The sequence below is a fragment of the Ipomoea triloba genome, chromosome 5 (assembly GCF_003576645.1).
Source record: "Ipomoea triloba cultivar NCNSP0323 chromosome 5, ASM357664v1".
Taxonomy (NCBI): Eukaryota; Viridiplantae; Streptophyta; class Magnoliopsida; order Solanales; family Convolvulaceae; genus Ipomoea; species Ipomoea triloba.
The window spans coordinates 19,244,484-19,256,786 of record NC_044920.1 but is presented as its reverse complement, the minus strand read 5'-3'; the positions used below and the strand labels follow the sequence as shown (position 1 = coordinate 19,256,786).

The following is a 12,303-nucleotide window of genomic DNA, read 5'->3' as shown; positions in this document are numbered from 1 at the left end:
TCCATGTGGGAGTGTAAATCAGGACACCGAGTGCCACTAGACCACAAGGTCTTTGGTTTAAAAATACTAATTTAGATACATAATAATTCAAAAGAAAAAAAATGGTATAAGCATATAATTCATTTGAAAAGGTTTTCATTTTTCCAATAAATTAAAAACAGAATTCGTTGTGACGGTGAACTGAAAAGGGATAAAGCCTCGTAGGCTACAACTTTTGCAATCACAACAGCAAAAGTTTTGAACCCGACGTGAATCGAACACGCAACCTTCTGATCTGGAGTCAGACGCGCTACCATTGCGCCACGGATCCTCTAATGTTAGACCTTACTGTATATTTATTAAATCAGTATTAAGAACTAATAAATTACCTATGTGAAGTACGGATAAATATTTTGTTTTATATATTTAGATAATAAAATTAAAGATTAAACTATAAATAATTCTAATCTTTGAAAGTGTACCATTTATTTATCACTCAATTAATTGAATAATATATGACTCGTTTTTCTACATTTATCTTAGAAAAATCAATATGTAATATAATTTATGTAATTATATCATTACTGAAATAAATATGGAAAAAGGTAAAATAATTTAATTGTTATTATTATAAAAATAAATTCACTAACCCATATATATATAAACATTTAGATTTAAAAAAAAGTCATTTATAATTAATATACATTGATAGGGAATATACCCCGAGTATACTGCCCTACGAAGACTTTACATATGCCTAGCGTATTATACAACGTACTGTACGGTATTGACATATAAAAGAGACCATAACCCTTCAATTAATGGACTTTTTGGCTTTTGGTCCTCCCTTCCTCTCTCTAAAGAGTAGAGATATCTTAGAAAGCTCTCCTTCTCTCCTTCTCTAATGGACTTTTTGACTTTTATGCCTGATGAAGCAATAAAAGAGGTGACTTGGTGCTAATTTATGGATCTTTTCTTCTCCATTGTTCATATTATTTCCACACAGATTATGTACATGAAGGAATATGCATTATCATACATAATTAAATTATTCTACCCAATTATATATCTTATTCCTAAATCCGATCCTAATAACTACATGTGATGTACGATATATATGTATATATAAATATAATATTATCCTATTATACCTATATGTAATTGATGGACAATTTTAATATATGTCCTCGCAAGTGCACGAGTCAATTGTAATGATAGTGTGCAAAGGCAAGGGTCGATTCCACAAGGAATTAAAACAATGCAATTTAAAGACTTGAAATTAAATAAGTTAACAATTTAAAATGCTAGAAACAAATACCAATAATAAAGATCAATTTAATTGAAAAACAATTGAATCAAAACTCAGGAAAGTGAAAAGAGAAATTACCAAGAATCAAAATATCAAATAACCAATCAAATTGCAAAGCCTAGGAACATGAATAAAATACCACTACTAATTATGCATTCTAGTTTAACTTTGCCAACCAATTCAGGGTTCGTTCCTTTCTCAAATATGACAACTTCGTATGGCGTACAAAGTAAATCACGTATCCTAAATGTTCATGTACTTAAGGCACTTATTCAAACAGTTAAGATCCTTTTAGCCTAAAAGAACTACGAAACACTCGATTTGTGAACCAAATAAACAATGTGATAAGACAACTAGATTGTTCATTTATTTATCTTACGGAACTTGAATTAACAGGCATAGTTTATACTCAGTTAATTCCCTCAAACAGACTAATTAATGCTTAGAATTGGCCAAATTCGACACAACTACTCTCAATACAAAACCATAAGATAAAACAAAATTAATTGGCAAAAAAAAGACTTAATCTACAAAATTTTCATGGTAAAATTTCATGCTCCTAGAACGAAGAAAATTAATTAAACATCTTGATTCCAACAGTAATTGCAAATAAAATATCCACTTTGTTCATAGAATTGAAAAGGAAATCAAGGAACCTGCTACGCCCAATTGAAATAAAGTATGCTCAGAAATTGCTTTGCACCACTCCGCCGAACAATTAAATCAAAGCCAGGAATTAATTCCACTGTGCGCGAATTGAAGGCCTGAAGCTCCTATTGACGTCACCGGCGTAGTCCCCTGTTCACCGTCGAAATAAATTGCGAAGCTCTGTCCAGAATTTGTTCGCTGAAATCACCAAGAATACATCGTTGCCGAACACCAAAAAGTCGCCGCCAATTGGTAGTTACATATATAGTTCATATGGAAATAGTTATTATATAAATAAATATCCTACACATTTCTTTCCATAATTTTATCATAATCCCATTATATTATCTTCAATATTAGTCATTAAGCACTCCTTTCCATAATATAATCTTAATCCGACTATATGTTCTCCCATCTTCTTCCATTGGCGCAAAAAAAATTCTTCATCCTTCCTCATATTTTTTTTTCCACTTTTCTCACCAAAGGGAAGAAAAGAAATATCAAACAAGGATTATCAACTATAACGGGGTTTTTGGTTGAAGGGGAGGAATTATGTGGGAAAAGAATTGCAATTCCATGGGAAAAGAATAATGTGGGAATAAAGTGGAGTTTAAATTCTAGTGTTTGGTTTGCAGGAATAAAATTACTAAGAATTTCAATTGCAATGTTTGGTATACATGAGAATTGAAAGGAAATAAGTAATATAAAGTCCAAAATGCCTATTATTATTATTATTATTATTATTATTATTATTATTATGAACATTATACAACACACACACACACCATCAAAGCATAGAATGAAAATTTTGTTGTTCAAAATTTAGGCAAATACGTTATATATATACACATATCAAATCTAAAGACTTGAGAGATATGAGAAAACATACATGATTAAGGTTGGCCTAGAATGATTATTGCTTAGGAATGGCGTTCTCTGTTGACAGTAGTCGAAAAATAATGCACGCTATAATTTTTAAGGGAAGGTTACGCATCAATTTTAGGTTAAAAAGGGAGGGGTCATTTTGTCTCAAGATTATCTTTTTTCTTTCTAAAATCCATAGAATTAAAATACCAGAGGGGGGGGGGGGCATGGGATTCTAATTCCATGAAAATGAGGGAATTGCAAGGAATTTCAATTCCCTCCAACCAAACGAAGGAATTTTGTTGTCTTCGGAATTAGGTGAGAATTAAGTGAGAATGGAATTATAATTCCCTCCAACCAAATACCATGTAAGTGTTTCGAGTGTGCGCAGTGAATTTTGATTAAATAAATTTTAAAATTTAGTGTACTATAATATTATTATTAGATAGTTGTTTTCTTCATTTTATTATTATACTAATTAAATTTAAGCTAATAATGGAATTAATGAATTAAGTACAATAAGAAAATAATTATAATTAAGTTAATAATGAAGAATAATAAATTAAGGCGTAGGAATTGAAAGTAATTATAGAATATTTAAATGATAATAAATTTATCTTCATAATAAAAAAAATCATTCTTTAGTTGATGAATATACACAAATCTTACAAAATATTAATATTTACAATAAATATAATATTTTTAAAATTATCATTATAATGATAATTAATAGTATAAAAAATATGTAATACAGAGTATTTAAATGATACAATGAATATACGGAAAAGGTAAAAATCATTGTAAAGGAAAACTATTAAATAGATTTTAAAACTTAGTGTATTATAATATTATTATTAGGTAGTCATTTCGTGCCTTTTATTATTATACTAATTAAGGAATTAATTATAATTAAATTAATAATAGATGTAAATGTCCAATTGATACATGATTAAATGTTATAAATGTTCAATTGGTACATGTTAGAATATTGGCTTAATTATTTGTCACACATTAGGCTAAGTTCAAGTGTATTTTTAGTCTTTTTGAAACTGTCTGGACCTACTCCTGGAGCTACCTCAAAACCTGGTTCAGTTTGACATAAAAAATGGTCTTGGTTTGTGCGATTATTATGGTGATGTTTTAAACAAATGGTGATGAGATTTTAGTGGACATCTAGCGCATGAGAAATAGCAGCCAGGAGTTTAATTGGGTTTCGAATATAAAATGAGGAATTCCTACTCATTTGATCTTCACGCATTTAGAAGGAATTATTCACGTGAATTGATTAAATCTTCCTGTTATATTCATTTTATGATATCTCAATTTACAAAGGATTATCTTATGGCAATTTCGTATTCTCTACACAATTGAAGTTGAAGCCGTCGGATGCTAGTTCGAATTATTATGAAGCTTTTTTGAGAATCAGTGATCGGCTTGCACGAATTCATCCACAGTTGAAGTTCTGAAGAAATAATGATTTTACTCAACGTAGTCCATTGTTGAATGGTGTTGGTATTTTTATTTCTTGTAACTCTTGTTTTTCTTAGTGGATTGGGTTTAGAGTTTAACTTGGTTAAAATTAAGTAGACATCCGTGGTGGTAGTTTAATGTTTGCTTATTTTATTGCTTAAGGTTTAACTTGGTTAAAATTTAGTAGACATCCTTAGGTTTGTGAATTCAAGACTCATAATCTTTTTCAATAGAATTAAGGAATTAAGTAAAATTAGGAAATAATTATAATTATGCTAATAATGGAGAATAAGAAATTAAGCAATTGAAAGTAATTACAGAGTACTTAGAGGGTCCGGGAGTTGGCGAGATTTATATCTTACAACGATGTTATTTAATGACTATGCTGCCACTTTGGATCACTCGGCAATATCTTTGGTAAGGACGAGGAATGGTTGGCACTTTAGATTTGAGAATGCCTGGATTTTGGATGGGGATTGTAAGCGGATTGTGGGGCAGGTTTGGGGAGAGATGACACGTTTATCTCTTCTAGAACAGTTACACAGATGTGTAGTAAGGTTGAAGTAGTGGGGTGGAACATATAATGATAAGTTGGGAAAGTGAATTAGAGCGTGTAAAGATAGGTTAAAAATTCTGCGTGAGAAGAGGGATCCAATGTCTTTGGAGGGGCATAGGGAAATGACGGGAAGACTAGAAGTTTTATTAGACCAGGAGGAGATGTACTGGAAACAGAGGGCGAAGCAGCACTGGATGTGTAGGGGGGTAGGAATACAAAGTTTTTCTATAATTATGCTTCTGGTCGAAGGAGCAAGAATTATGTGAGCAAACTGAAGGGAGAGAAGGGTGATTGGGTTGAGGGGAGAGAGTTAGAGGAGGAGGTGGTGAGGTATTATACAACTATCTTTACAGCTAATGATAATACGGGAGAGGAGCTCACGAGTAGGATTAGCCGACGTGTTACGGAGATCAGAATGCGGCCCTGAGGGCTGATTTTAGCAAAGAGGGGGTAAGGGATGCTGTGTTTTCTATGGCGCCTGATAAATCCCTAGGCCCTTATGGGATGTGGCTAGGTTTTTACCAGCATTTTTTGGGGGATATAGGCAATGATGTGGTAAATTTTGTGATGTATTGTTTGAACAATAACACTTTCCCTGAGCGTTTAAATGATGCAACTATTGTTTTGATCCCCAAAAAGAGTATACTGGATGGGGTGGCAGATTTAAGGCTGATTGCGCTATCTAATGTGATCTATAAAGTCATGGCAAAGGTTTTGGCTAACGGAATGAAATCTATCTTGTCACAGATTGTTCCGGTAGAGCAGAGTGTTTTTGTGCCTGGGCGATTGATTACAGATAATATACTGATTGTAGTCGAGTTGGGCCATTGTTTGTATTCCAAGAGATAGGGTTCTATGGGATGGACAGTATTGAAGTTAGATATGGCAAAGGCGTATGATCCGGTGGAATGGTCATTTTTGAGGAAAATGCTTATTAGTCTTGGTTTTGATAGGGCCTTTGTGGAAAAGCTTATGTTCTGTGTCACTACGGTTAGATATAAGATATTAGTAAATGGTAACCGTGTTGGACCAGTCATCCCCATGCGTGGTTTATGGCAAGGGGATCCCCTTTCGCCTTATCTGTTTATTGTTTGTACAAAGGGGTCGTCTTATTTGTTAGCAGAGGCGGAGAGTAGAAGATGAATTCATGGCTGCAGAATTGCAAGAGGTGCTCCTTTTGTTACTCATCTATTATTTGCAGATGATAGCTTGTTGTTCTTTAAAGCAAGTAGAAGGGAAGCTCAGGCGATAAATGACTGCTTGGAAGAATATGAGAATGCTTCAGGGCAATGTGTGAATTTCCAAAAATCTAATGCTACTTTCACTAGGAACACGTCTACGGCCACGAGGGAAGAGGTGTTGGGGATTTTGGGTGTGATTGAGACTGTAGATTTTGGAAAGGTGCTGCTCGGGTAGGGGGATGGCATAAGAGTTTGCTTTCTAAGGCAGGGAATGAGATATTGATTAAGAGTGTAGCTCAGGCATTGCCCACTTACACCATGAGTGTTTATCTTTTACCCTAGAATTTATGTTCAAAGTTAGAGGGTGCAATGGCGAAGTATTCGTGGCAACATGGCATGGGAGGAATTGGTTTGCATTGGCTAAGATGGGAGAAGTTGTGTACTAGGAAGGGAGCGGGTGGCTTGGGTTTCAAGTGTTTGTGGGATTTCAATATTGCCATGTTGGGCAAACAAGGATAGCGAATTCTGTCAAACCCGGCATCCTTAGTGGTTAAATTATTTAAAGCAAAGTATTTTAGGCATGGATCGTTCTTTGATGCTGGTTTGGGACGAAACCCAAGTTATGCATGGATGAGTATTTTGGTTGCTAAACATGTGATTGAAAGAGGAGTTGGTAGGAGAGTTGGGAATGGGGTATATGGTGAGATCCGTGGCTGTTTTTATAGCGAGAATCCATATGTTGAAGCTACTCCGCCAACAAGCTTGGTTGATTTGAAGGTCGCAGATTTTATTAAGCATAACCGTACAACAACATCATCAATGTATTTCTATGCCAGCTTGTCATAGGCTTTTTCTAGATCGATCTTCATAACCAGTCAACCCATTGACCCTTGCTTGAATATAAATGAATTCAGGACCTCCTGGAATATAAGGATGTTGTATGATATCTACTTCCCAGGTACAAAGCTAGTCTGGTGAGGACCAATCAGTTTCTTAGCAATTTCTTGAGCCTTTATGTCATTACCTTGGTGACAAGTTTGTATGAAACGTTGCACAGTCCAATGAGTCGAAGTTGATTAACATATTTTGTGTTCCATGCCTTTTGGTAGAAACCGGCAGTAAAGCCATTGGGTCGAGGTGCTTTGCATGGATCCATGTCAAAGAGTGCCTGCTGGATCTCCTCTGCTTGGAATGGTTTGTTCACTTCATTCCAGTCATCATCACATAACAAAAGGAAACAACCATATTGATTCTACTGAGGATTCAGGAGTTGCTCTTCTTTATACAGCCTTTGGAAGTACTCACATATAAGGTTGGTCAACTGGTTTGTGTCTGTTACCCAGTTACCCTCCTCATCTCTAAGAGCATTCACCTTAACATTATTGTTTCTGAACGTGGCGTCGAGATGGTAGAAACGCGTATTCCGATCTCCCGATGTGATCCACTCCTCCCTAGAGCGTTGGTACCAAAGCAACTCTTCCTGATACAAAGTATCTTCTAGGTCCATTCGTAGTTTTTTATCGAGCTTTATCAAATCTGGTCTTATATGGTAGGCTAGACAGCGTTGAACTCTATTGATTCTAGCTAATAAACGCTTCTTCCTATGGAAGATATTACCAAAGACCTCTTTGTTCCAGCGGCTAAGTGCTTCTGCCATATTACCTTTGTTTGTATTTATATCCAAATCTGAATTCCAATTCCAAATCTGAATTCCAATTAAGCAGAAGAGGGGTATGATCATACCCTACCATAGGGAAATGCTTAATCGTAGCATTTGGGAATCAGAGTCTCCACTCTACGTTACAAAGTCCTCAATCTAGCCTTGCTCCTACAAATGTTGGCGTGCTATTGCCTCTCATCCAAGTAAAATTTGATCCTGAGTATCCAAGGTATAACAAACTTTCCTGGAAGATCCATTCATTGAAAGCTGAACATATTGATGAGTTGAAGTAGTTATGATTGATGCCTTCCTCAAGACTTGTGACCGAATTGAAGTCTCCAATTGATAGCCACTGGTCCTACATGTTCAAGTCATAGCTAGAAAGGTTAGAGAAAAGTCTCTTACGAAGAGAAGGATTTGGGCTCCCATACACCACAGAAAGAATCCAAGGCTCTGAGTTCTTGTCATCCACTTGTAGAGTTACAAATTGAGGGTGAGTTTTTAAAATAACAATGTTAATGATATCTTTCCATGGGATTCATATGCCTCCTGAGAATCCTACTACTTCCACACGCAACCATTCATCAAATCTAAAGCTAGAGCAAAGCTTGTTAGCCTGGCTTCTGGACACTTTAGGTTCTAGTAGACACAAAATCGAATGAAAATTTAATTAGGAACTTATATTAAAGAGTTTTAGATTATTATTATTATTATTATTATTATTATTATTAGGAAATCATATTAAGGGTGTGTTTGGTTGGTGGGTTTAGGCATAAGGAATGTGTATGAAAGTGATTGTTTGTGTTTGGTTGATAGGTTTTGTGAATGCTACTATGGGTTTGGAATACCCCATTAATGAGAAAACTCATACCCTTATTAAATAAGGGTTTCATCTTCCTTCCTCCTTTCTTCCCTAACTATTAATAATCATTCTCATTCCACCCAACTACCAAACATGCTAAACACTTTCACCAAAACCCATTACCATTACTAGGTATTTGATACCCATTCCGATTCCGATTTCCATGTGCGTACCAAACGCACCCTAAGAGTTTTGAATTATTATTATTATTATTATTATTATTATTATTATTGTCATCTTAACAAAATATATTTTAAATCGAGGCTACAAACCAACAGAATACAACTTGGACAAGGGAGAGACTGCTTAATCGTAATATTATCGCGCACAACAAAAAATGTAATATTATCATTCAAGTCTCTTGCCCTAACATGTAATTTCTTTCATTCTCTTGTAAACTCTTCTAGTTGAATTATTGTGACAAAAAATAAAAATCAAGGATGGTATGCATGTGACAATTTTTTTTTTAAAAGTACAACTATTGACTAAAAGTAATCATGCCACAATAATTAAAGACTAAAAGTAAAATTTGCACTTTTAAAAAGACCACCTTTCTTAGAAAAATTGAAGTTGAGGATTGGGAAGATAGAAGCTAATCACAAATTCATGAAAACAATATTGTAATATTACTTTTCAATACATCGCAAAAAAAAAATTGTTAGTTGTAAGGATAAAATAAAAATGATGTCTATACATTAAACTATGAATAACAACACCCTTTCTGACATCTACAAACAAAAGAACGATATAGGCGCAACATAGCAAAGGGAGTTAAAGTCTCTGGCTTGCAATCTATATAACGATTAGATCATTCAAATGCAAAACGTCCAACCACAAAATATATAAAAAAAAAATTGATAAAGCAAGAGCATGTTATTGTGGCGTATTGAATATTTCAATAAATGTATGAAAAGATTTTACCCATTCCTTGTCTGGCTTGAATATTTCAATAAATGTATGAAAAGATTTTACCATCACTATGTTAGGAACCCCTTGTGTTGAGACTTTGATAATACCATAGGAGTTTAGGCCCCTAATTTTTATCATGTTGCATCATGTCTTAGTGTAGAACGAGAACATGGTCGAATCATTGTAATATTCTAGAACTCGTGTTCTTTAGTTCGCGTATAGTAGTCATAGCTAGTCAAGCATCTAAGGATGAGTCATGAAGCACGAATCATCTGAAGACTAAAGACCTAAAGGCTGAGGACATGAGATCTTGAGAACAAGACCAAGAGGTATGAAGAAGCCGAACCATGGAAGGGCACACCTCTTGATGACTATCAAGGCCGAATGATAAAGAAAGATCATTTGATAAGATACTTAGAAGAATGATAAAGTCAATCATTCAATATTAAACACTAAGGCATGAATCAGTTATGACTCGTGGGGACAAGCCAGAGAATATTTTCTGTGTAATAGACAATCTAAAAACCTTAAAATTGTAGGTAATCAACCTTGAACAAATAAAGTCTTAGGAACTAATTCCAAGGTTCATTAAAAGTCATGTCCTTTTGTGTAAGACAAAAAGACAAGTTGTCTATACACTTTAACATTCAAATGGTTATAAAGTACTGACACTCACATGAGCTTAATATCCAGTGGTCATTGCACACTAGACAAAAGGTGTTTGAATTTTTGTCTTCCCTGCAACAGGACACGCTTTCACACCTGTAAATACCCCTCTCCTTCATTCAAATGGGGTGCTGGTCTTTGAAAAATTTGCATACACTCAAGCTTAAAAATATCAAGCAATCTAGTGTGATAAAAGAGAAAAAGCTTCAAAGTTTCATCTAGCTTTTTAAGAGGAATCTTGCGCTGCTTCATTGTTCATTCAAGCCAAGATTTCAAGTTGGAGGAAATAAGAAACCAACCTTCATCAACCAACTATACTTGGAGCAAGTAGAAAGAGGCAAAGTAAACTGATAAGTTGAAAAACCTGTGGATCATGTACTACTCGGCTTCGTGATCAAGGGAGTACATTGTGTGGAATATTGTACTAAAACAGGAGACATTAGTTCAATCCTTCACAAATTGTGAAGAAGAGTGGAGTAGGCTTTGTTAACAGTCGAACCACTATAAAAATCTCTCAGTCCCTATTCTCTTTATTTTACTCATTTCTCATATTACTTTGCATATCATAAACCAAGCCTAATATTTTACCAAACAACTCAAATTCATGCAAAGTCAAATTAAAATTTTGTAAAACATTCATTTCCGCTGCAAATATTGCCCTGACCAAGTGTTATCTGAAAACGATAATTACTTGTGAAGAAATTTTTTAGAAAACCCTAGTGAGTCTATTCACCCCCCCCCCCCTCTAGACTCACTCAGCTACCCTTCGAGACCAACACACTGTCGTTGTGCCCTTGTTGTCCTCTGCTACCGGAAGTCCGAAACCGTCATCGTGCTGCTAGCAAGAAGAAGCCACTATCACCGTCACATATATGGAGTGGAGTGGCAAGAAGAAGCTTTAACTATGATCCTATGGAGTAGCTATTGGCAATTAGCGACTACGTGAGAAGGGGAAGAAGAAGCTTTAGCTATGGACATTGAAGAAGATGCTTGAGGGAGTGACGATGAATCGATGATGATGGCTTAGGGTTTTGCTTCTTTTTTTTTCTTTTGTTTAAGTTTAAATATAATATAAAATATTATACATATACATATACATACATACATACATATATAATTGCGTTCAAATGAGAACGGTGCGCACATGAAAGAACTAAGAACGCATGACATCCGTCCACGTGTCCAGATCTAATGGATGAAAAACACTGATTTTCTTAAAAATAAAATGCGGTGGTATTTTCATAAATAATTGAACATCGAAGTGCAAGTAGCAATTTCGTACAGTGCACCAAGTGCAAGTAAAATATATTACAAGTGCATGTAAAATGTATTACAGGTGCAAGTAAAATGTACACTGAGTATCAATACTAAGTGCACCTAACATTGTAACTAGTTGCACCTAACGGTATAATTAATTGCTCCAAGGTGCACGAATGTTTACAAGGCAAATTACTTGCACTTGTAAGTGAAAATAGGTGCACTTGTAAATGATTTTACATGCACCTTTTACTTGCAAATGTGCAACAACTACTTGCACTTATAACACATTTAATTTTACCAAAGTTTGAGTTATTTACGAAAATGCCACCGCATCGCTTTTATAAAATTACATCTGATTTGTTGATCTAGACACATGATCGGCTGTGAATCGTTCTTATTTCTCTCATGGGCGCCCGTTCTCATTAGAGCACCCCCTATAATATATATACATACATACATACATATATATACATACATATATATATATATATATATATATATATATTATAATATGTATATGTATACATACATATATTATATATATATATATATATGTATGTATACATATATATATACATATATACATATATATATATATATATATATATATATATATATATATATATATATGTATGTATATATATATATATGTATAGGGTCATAATTAGGTGTGGCCGCCCTTAACGTGCGGTTAGTGTGGCTGCACCACTATGTATACAAATATACACCACTAGGTATGCAAATATACACCACACAGTGTTAGCAAATGTCCATTAGGGGCAGGGTAGTTATGGTGCATTATTTTGGGTGTGTGGTGTATTTTTTGGTGTTTTTGTGTATTTTCATTGTGGTGCGTTTTCTAACATAGAGTGATGCATTTTCTAAAATTGAGTGGTGCGAACCGCACTGATCGCACGGAAAGGCGCGACCACATTTGAA

General features: G+C 34.5%; 1 non-coding gene across 1 annotated transcript; it reads right to left on the bottom strand.

The window, feature by feature from the left end:
- Positions 1-238: 238 nt before the first annotated feature.
- Positions 239-310, bottom strand: TRNAW-CCA. The gene has a single exon. It is a non-coding gene; the product is annotated as a tRNA-Trp (tRNA).
- Positions 311-12,303: the final 11,993 nt, after the last annotated feature.